Source organism: Hippopotamus amphibius, chromosome 3 (assembly GCF_030028045.1).
Source record: "Hippopotamus amphibius kiboko isolate mHipAmp2 chromosome 3, mHipAmp2.hap2, whole genome shotgun sequence".
Classification (NCBI taxonomy): domain Eukaryota; kingdom Metazoa; phylum Chordata; class Mammalia; order Artiodactyla; family Hippopotamidae; genus Hippopotamus; species Hippopotamus amphibius.
In genome coordinates, this window is record NC_080188.1 from 90,226,246 (window position 1) to 90,242,782 (window position 16,537).

The 16,537-nt window shown below is 35.6% G+C and overlaps 1 pseudogene; it reads right to left on the bottom strand.

Annotated features, from left to right (window-relative positions):
* Nucleotides 1–9,674: 9,674 nt before the first annotated feature.
* On the bottom strand, nt 9,675–9,804 carry LOC130850659 (U4 spliceosomal RNA; annotated as a pseudogene).
* Between the last annotated feature and the right edge of the window lie 6,733 nt (nt 9,805–16,537).

A 16,537-nucleotide genomic window follows, 5' to 3' on the forward strand; every position in this document is an offset into this window, starting at 1 on the left:
TTAAAGGGCCATGTTCATATTATTATTATGGCTCACAAGTGCCAACATCTACTTCCTGGTTTTTTAGACATGGATTCTTTTCTACTTTAATTCTTGAGAACTGCAAATCTTCTCCAACTTTTTAAAGTGCCTGAAAAGACTTTTAAAGATGCCCGTATACTTTTGAAATATCTGGATTTCATTACCTGTCCTTTGACTTGATATCCATCCGATTCCTTTAGTCTTATATACTAGATACACTTGAAGCTACCCCTTGTCCTGCTATGACATAAGGTCACCATCTAGGTCTAGTACTATATGTAGTACTATAACTTCTTACTTTCCTTAACATTTAAATACCTCAACTTATCAGGTGGATACATGGCAAGATCAGCTGGTGATTTTTAAAGATCTGTGTTTTTTTTTTTTTTTTTTTTCTTTTAATCCAGAACTGCAGTGGATAATCTGTTACTTATAAGGCATTTCTGGTCTAGGTATCAGTATACAATCTAAGATATTATATAGTTAAAGTGTTTATAAGTGCTAAGGTTGGCACTAGGAAGATTAAAAAATAAAAGTGCTGAAAACCTAATAATTTTAACATTAGAAGAAGTATGGATAAAACAGATCCAAGAAGAGTAAAAGAGGAACTAAAGTGATCAAAGTCAGAAGAGCAATGCTTGCCATCTGCCTTCCAGATTTACTATGGGCACACCTGACGACTTGGGGGTTTATGTGGAATTTTATTGTGAGAGTCACTGTAAGATGTACAACATGAGCAAGTGGAAAAGCAGAAGGCTATCCGAACACATTTCAGCTGTCGTCCTTTCGTGAAAGCTGGCTCGTTTAAAAATTTTTGATTCTTGTTGGGGGAAATCCTGGCAGCAAGAACCCAAAAACACTATAAATTTCTTTCACTTTACACAAAGCTTTTCTTTAACAAAACATGATATATAACTACATGACCTTATTTTATGGCACAACTTTAAATAGTTTCAATCAAATATAGGTATATTTCAATAATTCCAGTATACAAACTTTGTGTGTTTGCACATTTTTAACCATCAGAGACAGTTTCTAAAATCATTATATTTTGTATTTAAAAAATAGTAAATTGAACATGTGCAGTTTCTTTCAGAATGCAGAGAAACATAGATCATCTTAGGGCCAAGCCTGTTATAGGACCATTCATTACTTTAAACTCTAACTAAACACAATTATGGTTTTGTTTGATTGGAATTTATTTGTTTCTCAAGAAATTAATGGTTAGTATTGTAATGAATATCTGTAGAAAAGTAAGATAAATTTACATACTCTTTTTAAAAATTGTTTTCCTCCATGTTATTTTAAAAACTCTTTTTAGAGTAGTTGTAGGTTCACAGTAAAATAAGATGGAAGGAATCTAGAAAAATAATACAGATTAACCTATTTTCAGGGCAAGAATACAGACACAGACATAGTGAACGTGTGGACACAGTGGGAGAGGATGAGTGTGGGATGAATTGGAAGATTATGTTTGACATAAATACACTATTATGTGTAAAATAGATTGCTAGTGGGAACCTGTGGTATAGCACAGGGAACTCAGCTCAGTGCTCTGTGATGACTTAGATGGGTAGGATGGGGGGATGGGAGGGAGGTCCAAGAGGGAAGGGTTACATGTATACACGTAGCTGATTCACTTCGTTGCACAGCAAAAAATAACACAACATTGTAAAACAATTATACTTCAATAAAAAAAAATAAAGCACAGAGATTTCCCATATGCATACCCTCTACCCTCACACATGCACAGTCTCCCCCATTATCAACATTCCCACCAGGTGTTACATTTATTACAACTGATGAACCTACATTAACACATTGTAATCATCCAAAGTCCAAAGTTTACCTTTGAGTTCATTCTTGGTAGTGTAAATCCTAGCAGTTTGCATAAATGTATTCAATATGATGACATGCACTTATCCATGATTCTAACATTACACAAAGTGTTCCCACTGCCCTAAAATGCTCTGTACTCCTCTAGCCATTGTTCTTCCTGCACCTAACCCCTAGTAACTACTGATCTTTTTACTGTCTCAATTTTGCCTTTTTCAGAATGTCATATAGTGGTAATCATAAAGTATGTAGTCTTTTCAGATTGGCTTCTTTCATTTACTAATATGCATGTGGGCCTATCCATGTCTTTTCAAAACTTGTTCTTTTTTTTTTTTTTTTGTGATGGGCAATATTCTATTGTCTGGATATACCACAGTTTATTGGTTCATTCACCTACTGAAGGGCATCTTAGCTGATTCCAAGTCTTGGAAATTATGAATAAAGCTTCTATAAACATCTGTGTGCAGGTTTTTGTGTGGACATAAGTTTTCAGCACTTTTGGATAAATATCAAGGAGCATAATGGTGGGATTACATGGCAAGAGATTGTTTAGTTTTGTAGAAAATTGCCAAATCCTCTTCCAAAGTGGCTGTATCATCCTGCATTCCCACCAGCAATGAATGAGAGCTCCTGTTGCTCAACACCATTGCTAGCATTTGGAGTTGTCAGTGTTCCAGATTTTGGCCAATCTAATAGGTGTGTAGTGATACCTCATTGTTTTAATTTTCATTTCCCTAATGACATGTCATGTGGAGCATCTTTCCATGTTTATTAGCCATCTATGTATCTTTTTTGATGCAATGTCTGTTAACATCTTTGTCCCACTTTAATTGGGTGATTTGTTTTCTTGTCGTTAAGTGTAAAAGTCCTTTGTATATTTTGAACAACAGTTCTTTATCAGATGTGTGTTTTGCAAATATCTCCCAGTCTGTTGCTTGACTTGTCATTCTCTTGACATTGTCTTTCACAGAGCAGAAGTTTTACATTTTACTTATTTCCACCTTATCAATTATTTCTGTCATGGATCATGTCTTTGGTATTACATCTAAGAAGGCATCGTCATACCCAAAGTCATCTGGGTTTGCTCCTAAGTTGTCTTCTAGGAGTTTTATAGTTTTGAGCTTTACATTTAGATCTGTGATCCATTTTGAGTCAATTTTGTGAAGGTTATAAGATGTTTGTACAGATTTTCTTTTTTCCTGCATGTGGATGTCCCGGTTTTCAAGTACCATTTATGAAAGTATTATCTTTGCTCCATTTCATTGCCTTTACTCCTTTGTTAAAAATCTTTTGAATATATTTATGTGAATGTATTTCAGAGCTCTATATTCTCTTCTGTTGATCTATTTGCCTATTATTTTGCTATTACCACACTGTGTTGATTGCTATAGTATGTCTTGAAGTCAGATAGTGTCAAGTCCTCCAACTTTGTTCTTCCTCTTCAATACTGTATTGGCTTCTCTAGGTGTTTTTGCTTCTCCATATTACCTTGGTACTCAGTTTCTTAATATCCACAAAATAACTTGCTGAGGTTTTTTGGGGGATTGTATTGACTGTGTATATCAAGTTGTTAACTGAAAACAGTAATAATCAGTCATCTTATCTGTGAACAAGAAATATATTGCTATTTATTTAGATCTTTGATTTCTCTCATCAGAGTTTTGTACTTTTCCTCATATAGATCTTGTACATATTTTTAAAAATTTGTACCCAAGTATTTTTTAAGCGGGTATTAATGTAAATGGAATTATACTTTTAATTTCGAATTCCACTTGTTCATTGTTGGTATGTAGGAAAGTAACTAACTTCTGTAACTTAACTTTGTAGCCTGCAACCTTATTTTAATTGCTTATTAGTTCCAGGAGTTTTTGTGTGGATTCTTTTGGATTTTCTACATAGATGACCATACCATTTGTGAATAAAGTCAGATTTATTGCAGATCCTTCCCAATCTGTATACCTTTTATTTTATTTCATTTCTTGTTGCATTTGCTAGTATCTCCACTATGATGCTGAAAAAGAGAAATTTTGTCATTATTATTTCAAATATTTTTTCTGTTACTTTCACTTTTTCTTCCCCTTCTGGTATTCCCATTATGGGTATTTTACACCTTTTTTAATTGTCTCACAATCTTTAGATATATTTTTTATTTTGGTCATTTTTTTCCTCAGTTGGTGGAGGCTCCTCAAACTCAGATAATCTTTCCTTGGCTGCGTTCAGTCTACTCATAAGATGGTCAAAGGCATTCCTTACTTTTTGCTGCAGTGTTTTTGATCTCCAGCATTTATTTATTTATTTTTGTTTAGGATTTCCATCTCCCTGCCTATATCACACATCTGTTCTTGCACTTGTCTTTTTTATTCCCTAGAACCCTTAGCATAGTACTTATAGTTGTTTTAAATTCTTTAGTTGATAATTCCAAAATCCCTACCATGTCTGGTTGGGATGATTGCTCTTCCTCTTCAAACAATGTATTTGCCTTGTAATTCTATCTGGCTTGTCGGAAACCCTTCAGGGAGTAAAAAGAACTGCTATAAATAGGCCTTTACTCATGTGGCTATAAGGTCCAAGGGTGGGAAGTGTCCCTTCTATAGTTCTGTAATTAGGCTTTCTTTTAGTGGGTCTGTGCCCCCTGACTGTGAAATTCACAAATGCTTTTCTGTTTTTTCCCCCAGCTGTAGGGGGGACAGGATGGCTAGAATAAGCTGGAGTTGGGTATTTCCCTTCCTTCAGGTCTGTTATTCTCTGATAATACCCCAACAGGTTACAGTTTGGTTAGCTAGTTTCTCCTGAAAGGAGACATTAAGAACAGAATGCTCTTGTGTATTTCAAAATAGCTTCTTTTTCCCTCCCTCATTGGAAGGATGAGGATATTTTTCTCCTATATTTACTGTGGAAATCTGGTCAAGATCCTTGAGGTAAATCTCACAATATTTTGGAGGTCCCACTGTGAGTGGGTCCCCTTGGAGTTTTTAACTCTCAGATGTGTCTGCACTTTGCTTCTAGCAGTTGGTTAACTGCAATTCAGGTTTTCCTACCCTGGCACGGTTTCTGCTTGTGCCTCTCTGCTCTCGTAAGATGTGATTCCCTGTCTTGGACTGTCTGTCCCTCCACTCTTGCAGGCAGTGGTTTTTCCTGCACCCTCCCCTCTTAACAGATCCAAGAAGAGTTGCTGATTTTTCAGTCTGTTTAGCTTTTACTTGTTATTAGGATGGAGTGGCAACTTCCAAGCTCTTTACATATGGAAACTTGTTTACATACTCTTCAAATGAAATATTATATTAAAATATTATGTCTGCATGTAAATAGGCACAAATTGTAACGGTAAAGTTGGATGCACTCTCATAAGTGAATGTACTCTTTAACAGCCTCTAGATGAAGAAACAAAACATTACTGGCATCCCAGAAACTCCTTACATGTACCTTTCCTGTAACTGAGTAACTACATCTTCACCAAGAGTAACCACTATTAACAGAAGTACATTTTAAAAAATATTTTCAAAATCAAATTTTCTGCAGTTTACTTTTCCAATAAACAAAGAATCTATTTTATGGATGGACTGAGGGACTATGTTTACTAGCAAATTTGCTAGTAAATTTTGCTTTATTATTTTCACATTGTGGTGTCATTTTTTTAAATGCCCTTAAATTCTTCAGCACTCCTTCCATCAAAAGGCAAAATCTGTGTGTCTTCCTTTTGAATCTGAAAGACTTTTGAATATAGAGGAAGAGACACTAAGTACCTCTGAGGCTAGATAGAATAGAACTTCTATTCAATTGTTTTGGGGTGGGGGGGAGGTGGTGATGTTATACTAAAACAAGCAACAGCCTCTGAGAAAGCCAAGTAGCCACATGAAGAAGCCACATGAAGATGTTCCAGTCAACAGCACTGGGTGAGGTTCCAGATGACATCCATCATTGCCTGAAAAGACAGGGAAATTTGCACTGGTTTTTTTTGTTTTTGTTTTTGTTTTGATGAATTTTCTGAGCATGAACTGAAGCTTATGTGCAAGCCTAAATAATGAGGTCTTTTCATCTTACACTGCTTTGGCCATTGATACTTTAAAAATAAAGTAAAATGGTGATATAATAAAAATAATGATATACATGCAGTTGCACAAAATATCTGATTTAAGCCATAGGACACATATTTCTACCTATACTCTAGTCAAATACAGATTTATGTGATTTTAGAAGAAAACATATGAACTCAAATATTAAAAAATAAACTTCTCTGAACTTATGGTAGGTAAGCTTAAGTAGGTATCGAAAACAATACCTTTATATCTTACTGTGAGGCATGATATTGGCTTTTAAATTACAGTCATTACCTTCTAACATGAAAGCAAAAATAGTGCAGAATTCACCTGGGAGTGAGAAATTCAGAATAAGCCTTGAATATGTAACAAGTTTATGCTGTAATCCTGAATAATGCACTTAATCTACTTCAAAAAGAATTGAGCAAAAGCAGATATCATGAGTCACATCTTTGCCAGGACCTGAAGGTATGACTTTATGTATATATTCATGAGTAAAACATTTGATATTTTAAATATACAACAGTTCATATATAGTCTTATGAATTAAAATTGGAAATCCTAGGTATTTCACAAGTTATGCAATTAGAAACAGCAAGCCATGTTAAATAGATCCTTTAAAAATGTACCAATGTACACAGAGGCATACATTAAGACATGGCATGGTACCATGCCTTAAGTTTGGGGAGCTCTGTGCCTCTTTTTAAGTGCATTAATCATTTTTAGGCAAATAGTTTCTTGATATTATTGTAATGAGCTCTCCTCATCAGGTGTCTCAACTTTGTATCTTTCTATCACAATAATAAGCCCTCTGATTCACTAGAGTGAGCTGTACTTCTCAGGCAGAGAGAACTGGTCTACCATACCACTTTCCTTGGGAGAGACCTTTATTATCTCTCAGGCACCATCATCCTTGCGCATGAAATTCTGAAAAGACTTTTGGTGATGGGAAGTTTCAAATATGTACAAAGTAAACCACATAGTATAATAAAACCTCATGTACCCATCTCCTAGCTTTAATAACTCAATACTCTTGATTCATCATGACCTACCCCAATTCAAAGCTCCCCTACTTATTAATATTTTATAATATTTTTTGAGGTAAAATTGATGTGCATTGAATTTCATACATCTAGATTGCATAAATTGGATAAATTAATATACTTATCTAACCGAAAGCCCTAACTAGCCATAGAACATTTCTATCACTCCAGAAATTCCCCTTGTGGCCCTAACTAGTCTGTTCCTCCCTATAGAGGCAAGCACTTGTCTGATTATTTTCACTATGGATCAGTTTGCCAGCTTAAGAATGTAATAGAAATTGAATCATACAACTCTGTTTTTCTAGCTCCTTTCACCCAGCATGCTGTCTATGAGAATCGTTCTTGTTTTTGCAGGTAGCAGTATCTGTATATATATACCACAATCTGTACATTCATTTCCCTCTTTATGGATTGTTTGAAGTTGTGGTCTATTAGCAATAAAGACCCTATGAATATTCTTGTATGAATTTTTAAATAGAGATATGTTTTTATTCCTCTTGGATTAGAATATCTAAAAGTGGAACATCTTACTCAAATGATAAATTGATGTTTAAAGCTAAAAAAAAAAAAACTTCCAAAACATTTTACAAAGTGGCTTCATCATTTTATATTCCTATCAGCCATATCTGATATTTTTGTTAGCTCCATATCTTAGCCAAGGTTGTGTGTTTGTCAGTTTTTTTTATTTAAAGAGTTTTATTGAGATGTAATATACATACCATAAAATTCACCCATTTAAAGTGTTCAGTTCTATTGTTTTTGGTATGTTTGCAGAGTTGTGTTTAACAAGAAGCATGACTGCATTTTGGATGTTTGATCTGAAAGCTTTCAAACACTACCCCTTCTCCCCCTCGTCCTTCCTCTTTGGTCCCACATTTGGGCACGGCCATAAGACAGGCTGTACTTTCCCTCCCTTGGCACTGGTTCAAAATTCAAGCCACACAAACCCTGGCCCACCTTTCAGCCATAGCAAAAGCCAAAGTCACTTGTCTCTCTTCACTTCTGTCATCTGGACCAGCCTGTGCCAACCCTGCTCTCCCTGGAGAGCCCCATCCTGTGAGTAATGAACTTTCATACCCCTCCCACGTGTGCGGCAATAATCAGTCTCAAGATACTGATTTGTGTAGGGGGTTAGTCCCAACATCCATGGGGAAGCTAAAAACATTGGGGAACCACACAGTCTAGTTCTGGAACATTTTTACCACCTCAAAAAGGGGTCTTGTGGTCAACAGCACTCACCCCTAATCATCTCCCTATTCTCCACCCCCAGCCTGAGACAAGCACTGATCTCCTATCTGTCCCTACGTCTGCCTGTTCTACACAACCCATCCACACGAAATCATGCAAAATAGGTGGGCCGCTGTGACTGCCTTTACTTTGCTTCTTATTTGTGAAGTTCATCCATGTTGCATCATGTATCAGCCCTTCACACTTTTCCTTTGCCAAATAATGTAGCCTTTTATTTAATAACTCATCAATTGATGGATGTTTAAAGTTTTTTTTTATTTTTTTTCCTGTTTTTGGCTTCAATGAATAATGTGATGCGTCTTTAGGTACAAGTCTATTTGTGGAGATATGTTTTCATTTCTCTTGTGTACTCCTAGGAGTAGAATTCCTAGTCATGTGGTAAATTTACGTTTCACATTTTGAGGAAATTCCAACTCTTTTTCCAGATTTGTTGCACTATTTTACATTCCAAACAGCAATATACAGTGGTTCCAATTGTTCCACACTTTTGCCAACACTTGTTATTTTGTTTTTGACCATCTCTGTTCTTAACAGCTGCTTTATCTATTTGCTTCTAAGAGATTTTTTATAAATTGTGTCTGCAACACTTTATCCATTTATGTACATTTTTATTTCTCTTGTGGTAGTAGAAGAGGCAGAAAAATTAATTGTATTTATATATTTAATGAGGTCACATAGAGTCTGTAACCCTCTGTTAAGGACCTCACAGAGATACAGGTGAGTGTAAGAAGACCCTAAAAGCCACCCCACAACAAAACTAATACCTAGATGTGAATAAAGAATAAAGAAAAAAGAATAGATAACATATGTTGTTGAACTATAGTTGATTTACAATATTATACTTGTTTTAGGAGTACAACATAGCAATTCAATATTTTTACAAATGATATGCCACTTAAAGTTATTACAAAATAATGGCTATATTTCCCTGTGCTGTACAATATATCCTTGTTGCTTATTTATTTTATACATAGTGGTTTGTCTCTTAATCCCATACTCCTATCTTGTGCATTTCTCCTTACCTGTGGGACACACACACACACACACACACACAATGGAACATTACTCAGCCATACAAACAATAAAGTTCTGCCAGATGCAACAATGTTGTGCTTAGCAAAATCAGTCAGATATAGAACAATTTTTTAATCACTAAAAAATTTTAAAGATAGTAAGAAAAAATCAGGTTAAAAATCATAATAATAAGAAGAAACATCTCAGTTCTCTTTTAATAAATTAAGTAAGCAAAGTGAAAGGTTACATTTTTGCCACTTTCCATTTAATATCAAAGTAATCCTGAATTACTAATGTCAAAATAGACATTCTTGAACCAAAGGGAGAAGAAAGACAGCTATTGGTCTTTCACATCCCTTGGCAAAGACAAAAAAATAATCTTATGTGGATCTCTAAAAATAATTTTTCCTTCTAAGAAATAAAGCAGTAAAGCAAAATTATAGTATGCTGAGGCAAAATAATCCCAGTGATATCATTACTGAAGCAAAATCCCTAAAATAGATCACTGGCAATCCAATGGCTAGTAGGCTCTCTCTAATATCTATTAGCAATAATCGCGCCTCGGATAAACCTCTTTGGCTATGATACTGCCACTGCGCAAAGCTTCTAATATCTAAAATGCTTTAAATATTTTAATAGACAGCTTACAATATTTCAATAAGCCCACAAATATCCATGGGTTTCCAATGAGAAGAGTTCATGAACTTGTATAAACAAAGCTCCCAGATTCTTTGTTTTACTTTTTAACACATAAACAGATACAATGTTTTATATCGTGTATACATCTTAGACAAAACAGAGAAGAAAAAGGCATTTTGTATACTGCAAGCTTTTAGAACTCAAGTTGTGCCCATATATGGATACTTAATGATATTTATCACATTGCTAGAAATAAACAATAAAAATTAGTATAAACCTTCATGGGATTGCATGTCAGTTAAAATGTTAAAGTATTAGCAAAGGTGAAAACCATTTGAAATATATTATTTTCTATTTTTAGGTATGCTTGGATATTAAATTTTTTTCCACGCTCTAATGTACTTAACTTTATTCCAGGGAGTGCCTTAGAATCCGAGCAAATTTTTATTTAATAATCTGACTTATGAATGAGTGCCTGAGTTTTAAGTTTCAAAAGGTCAGTGGTTAGACTTAATAAATTATTACAGTACTTTTGTGATTCTTTAAGAAAAATATTGTGATAAGACAGCGTCGGGAGATATTGTTTATCATTCATATGGTAAAAGACATTAACATGATTTATTTTAAAAGATTCATAGAGAACAAATACCACATTTATTTAACTTTGAATTCAACTATTTCTTTCAATTATTTTTTCCACAATGGATGATGTCTGTTTACCCAAGAGCAGTGATAAGATATTTTAAATTAAAATTATATATATGTATATATAGTCATGCTTGTTTTATATAAACACATTCAATTTACAATAAAAGCAGTTTTTTCTTTCGTTCATGTCATGATGAAGTTATGAATAAAATCTGATGGATACTACAACAATACAGTTCCCTTCAAAGTGTACCAGATACTCTTTGATCAAATGAGCAATGATCAAAGTCTAAGCTTGTTTTAAAAATCCATGAAAATATTATATTAAAGTGCTTTTTCTTTATTTCTCCTTGAGTTGGTCCTTTGATGATTCATTTTACTAAAAGAAAAAGGAAAAAAAGTCATCTAACATAAAGAATAAAGCTATGGAAACAACATGAGGGTGATATTTCATTAAGGTGGATTTATCCTGACACTGAAAAATCAACATTTTGAAGTGGAAGTCATCAGATCTAAGGCATGTGTTCCCTTCAGATGTCACAGTTGCTCATTTATGTCAGTCAAGGAATACATTTTTTATAGTTGGATTTTACTGCTATTTAGATGCCTGTTTGATTGGAGAATATCTTAAATTTTACTGAACATATCAGTGCTAAAGCAGTCAGAAGAGATTGCGTTTATTCCTACATGGAATGGCAAAATATCATATCAAAGTGCAGACCACAGCTTTCAGCAGTTCTCTATCAACTCACAAAATTATCAGAAACAAGAATGATCCCAAAATGTCTTTGCTAATGTTATATCACATTTCTGTGTCATCAGCAAACCAAGTTCTGTTAATAGATAGCATTCACTGGTATACTGTTACAAAACCTGCCCACATTGGATTTATAAAATCCTTTATCCAATTCAAGTTTTTTTTCCCTTGCTATTAAAACACTATCTTGTCATCCTCCCTAAAAGAGAAATATGCATCTTTAATGGTACAGTATATATTGCAGAATGAAGAATAATCCTGGCAACTAAAAGAGAGACAGGGGAACTATTTGTAACATCTTAAAAGACAGAGTGCTCAAATCGAGATGCTCCCAGTGCTATATTTGACTTATGTTCTCCTAATGATAGAAGCGATGTATATGGCTTTGTTATTTATTATTTGGGGCAATGAGAGAACCACAAATCTTATCTACCCAGTTTCTTAAAACAAATAGGGAGAATATTAACCATCTGTGAGGTGATGGAATTCTATGAAATAATATCTTACTTCTATCTTTCCACTTACCACTCTCTGCACCCAAGCACATAAAGCAGTATTCATTTTACAAACCAACACTAATAATGCTAGCTCCCAATTACAAAGCAGCTTGTCTGTGCCCGCACAGTGGAGTGGATTACCTGTGTGTGTTGTGGGGGAAACAGAAACAGGTGCTGAATTTCATAATTTTTCTCCTACAAGAATTCACATATTATCAATCCTATTCTTTGGATCAGTGGACTCTTAAGTCTGTTCTGTGAAGCCTTCATGTTCCCTGGAAGAGTCTTCAGGCCACCAAGGGGATTTCTGAAATATGTAGAAACCCAAGCAGGTTGGTTAGCAGCCCGACTGTTTTCACTTTACACAAAACAAACTTATTTTTAACTTTTTCATATATAATTGTGTCCCACATGTAATTTTTAAAGAAACTTTCTTGTTTTGCATGGTCTTAAATTTACTGAAAAATTGTGAAGATTTCCCATTTACACCAAACCCAATTTTCCCTAGTATTTACATGTTACTTTAAACTGGTACATTTGTCACAACTGATGAACCAGTTCTGATACATTCTTATTAATTACAGTCATACATACAAGCATGTTTTCTTGGTTTTTACCTAATGTTCTTTCTGGGCTCCAGGATCATATCCAGGATTCGACATTAGATTGACTTAAAAAAATATTCACAACCTTAAAGTTGAGAGTTATGTTTTATTTGGTGGGAATTTTTAGGACTTCAAGCCCCATCGGCAGCATCTCAAGTAACCCTGAGAGAACTGCTCCAATGAGGTGAGGGGGATCCAGGTTATACGGAGGTTTCACAACAAAGGACAGGTAGTTGGGAACATCAAAAGATTATTGTTAATTAAAGAAAACCACATATCCCAAGTCAACAAATTTAGTGCTTTTCTATGTAAGGGAAGATGCAAGAGTCTGGGCTCACTGAAATCATTCCTTTAATGTGCACCTAAGCCATCTAGGGCCAGGATCCTGTGTTTTCACATCCTGAGTTTCCTCAGGGCTCACCAGCTTCCCTTAGGCTGTGGCTGCATTCGCTGGTGACTGTGACTTCCTCTGTTTACTGATATGGCAGGAAATCTTCCATTTCTCAGTCTCCATGTGTCCTCAGCTTCCTCTCTGTTGTCACAGTTTCTCAGAGTTTCCATATTTTTGATGACCTGATGGTGTTTAGAAGTATTGACCAATTATTGTCTAGAATGCCCTCAGTTTAGGTCTGTTTGATGTTTCGATTGTGATTAGCATGAAGTTATGTACTTCTTGGGCAAAAGATCACAGAGGTAAAATGCCGTGTTGATAACATCATGTCAAAAGTAGATATCACCAACATGTCTTGTCAATGTGGATGTTAAACTTGATCACCTGGCCCCAGTTGTGTTTGTCATGTGTATCCATTGCAAAGTAACTTTTTCTCCATTTTTACACTTTACTCTTTGGAAGAATTCACTAAGTAGCCCCCATTTAAGGAGGGCTCTAGCTCTTTGAGAAGAGACTATCTACATTAATTATGTGGAATTCTGTGTGGGATATCTATCTATTTCCTGCTATTTATTCAATTATTTTATATAATTTTTAATTGAAATATAATTGAAATACAACATTATACTAGTTTCAGGTGTACTTCACAATATTTTATATTTGTATATATTGGAAAATATATATAATCCTTTATATCAGCATGGACTCATGGATATTTATTTATACTTTGGGTTATAAGCCAATAGTGCTTTAAATTTTTGCTCAAATGTTTCCATCTTTGGCCATTGAGAGCTGTTTCAGTTGGATCCTATGTTCTTTTGACATCCATCATCTGGGAGCCCTTGGTTCCTTTTTATTGCAGAATGGTATTATAAGCCCCAGATATCAGTGTTGGATGTGCTTTTGCTACTGAGAGTCCATATTCAAATTTAATAGAAAAAAAGTCACTGCTGCTAATGTAAAAGTTGAGTTATTGATTTTTATGAACTTGCTGTTTCCTCTCTCTCTCTCTCCTCTCTCTCTCTGAGTCAGATATCCAGTTTTATAATGCCTGCCCACACTGCACCATAACTTCTGGGCCCCAACATGAACCATCCTCAACCTCCAGATTTTTCTCAATCCTCTGTCTTTCCTAAAAATGTCAGCTTCTCTTCCTACAGCGGTATGTTTTCTCTTAGAAGTCAACTAACAGTATGGAAACAAGTATTTATATAAACGTTATGCTAATCTGTTATGTAATGGCAACTACTTAGAGACACTAATTCTTGTATTTTACATAAAACTAGGAAAATGGATTAAAATAAATTAAAGCAAACTGATTTGGTTAAAAAAATCATCCAATAATTAAGAGAACATCTATTTTTCTATAAATATCAGGGAAAGCATTAGAAATAATTGTAGTGTAGAACTTTAGATTTTTTTTAACAAAAAGGAAATTTGGGAGGGGAGAAAGTCCCCAGTCTATTTCTTGTCACAACATGTTAGAGTTTTCTATTTCTTACACAAAGTCATTTTTTTTTCTTTTAAAACTAATATTCAAATAACTTCTACTCTCCTCTTCACTTTCTACTTATTGATATAACTTTTAAAATTATTTTACCTTATTCTTACAAAGTGTCTAGGGTCTCTACAGGGCAAACATTGAACTGAAAAAGATGATATATTTCAATTCCAGTTCACAAGATCTTTAAATATCATTACTAAACTTTAATCTCCAGTGTCCCCAAACTGCTCATCATCCCTGTCTTCACATTCTTGGTGAAAAGAGTAAGTCTTAGAACCCAGCAGAGCAGAGAACTCCCTAGTTATCTGATGGCTGTAATGAACCACTTATCGCAGGCAGACAAGGTTTCGTCTAGTTTCCTAGGGAAGGATTTGTCCATATGTTGCCCCCTTCTTTCAGTTCAAGAATGAAAGCTGAAGAATTAAAAAACTGTTGGTTGGTTGCTGTAGGGGAAACAGTGTCAAATGGTGTTTCTCAATTAAAGACTGTTGTGAAATGTTCTTGTGACTGGCTGTTGTCTTTCCCTCCTCCCCCCAACCCACCTTTGGAAAATGCTTCTGTAAAACAGTCAGGGTCCTTCTAATTGTTGGATTTGCCTCTCTCCCCTTCTGGCTGTGATTCTCCCATCCTGAGCTGATTAGAATGAAAAATTACCACTTTGAAAATAAGCAAGTTGAGATTGGAAAACTGCCCTCTGACTGATTATATAAGCTTGAAAATACCGTACCTAAAATCTCGTGTTTAAGAATTCCCTTAATGAAGATAAAATAAAAATCTCAAAGAAGTACAGGCATACCTGTTTTTATTACTTAAGATTCAATGATTGTGATGCAACCTATAAAATAAAGAATGGTGTCTATTAAAAAACAAAAACAAAACAAAACAAAAACTAGTGACCAGTTACTAATGTTATTAACTATGATTTTTAATTCTCAAGCAGGTGACACAAGGTAGGACATTAATATGGTTCTACATCCAAATTCCAGTGTGTGGAGGGGGATTTTTCCCTACATATCAGAGCAACTCTTGAACACCATCTGAGCATTCCACAATTTAACTCACTTCTACTTGGAGGTAGCATCAGATTCCACAGGTTTAGGGTTCAGTCCCACAAGATTTCCCCTCACCCTCACTTCAGGTACAAGTCAAAAGTCCAGGTTATCACCTGTGCTTCCAACCAACTGGTGACAGACCTGAAGTTCAACAACCCCTACCTTATTCAATTAATTTTCTAGAGTGGCTCACAGAACTCAGAGGAACATTTTACTTGCTAGATCACTGGTTTATTATAAAGTGATATGACTCAAAAATAGCCCAATAAAAGAGATGCATATAGCAAGGTATACAGAAAGGGCACTGACCTTCCTTACCCTCTCCAGGCATGGCACCTTCCCAAATTTCCACCTATTAACCTACCCAGAAGCTCTTCAAACACTGATGTTTTGTTTTCTTTGGACACTTCATTACATAGGCATAACTGTTTAAATCACTGGCCACTGGTGTTTGAACTCAATCTCCAGCCGCTCTCTGCTCCGCAGAGGTGGGGGTGTGGATGGAACTGAAAATTTAATTACAAGATTGGCTCCACTGGCAACCAGCTCCCATCCTTAGGTTATGACCCAAAGGTTACTTCATTAACATAACAGAAGACACTTTTATAGCTCTAACCACTTAGGAAATTCCAAGGGATAAAGGAGCATTTTTTCAGAGATGAAAGTGAAGACCAAATATGTAGTTCTCATTATACATCACAATATTCCATGGGGAGATCAAGATGGTGGAGTAGGGGGATGCTGGGCTACCGTCTCCTCACAAACACATCACAACTACGGCTACTTACAGAGCGATTGACACTGAAATCAACCTGGGGACTAGCAAGATGGCTCTTCTACAACCAAGACTGTAAATAAAGATCCAAGCAGAGTCTGGTAGGAAAGGAGGAGAAGGGATCTGGTTGGGACCCACACCCCTAGCAGGAGATTCAGAAGACAAGGTGGAAATCACAGGCTCAGGCATCCTCCTGCGGGGGGCGAGGGATTCAAGACACATATAAGGAACCTCAGCCCTGGGATCGGACACCAGGAAGGTTAACTCCCTAAGGTGATTTGAAAACCAGTGGGGCTTACCAGAGGGCTGTAAGAGATTGAGACCCACTTTTGAAGAGCACATGCACAATCTGGCTCACTCCCGGTCACAACGCAGGACCAGCAGATTGAAACTGCCCAAGCCTCTGCTGGGCTTGCCGGGACTGCCTCAGTATGCTCTCTTTACACACTGGGCCCCTGCCCTAGCCCTTT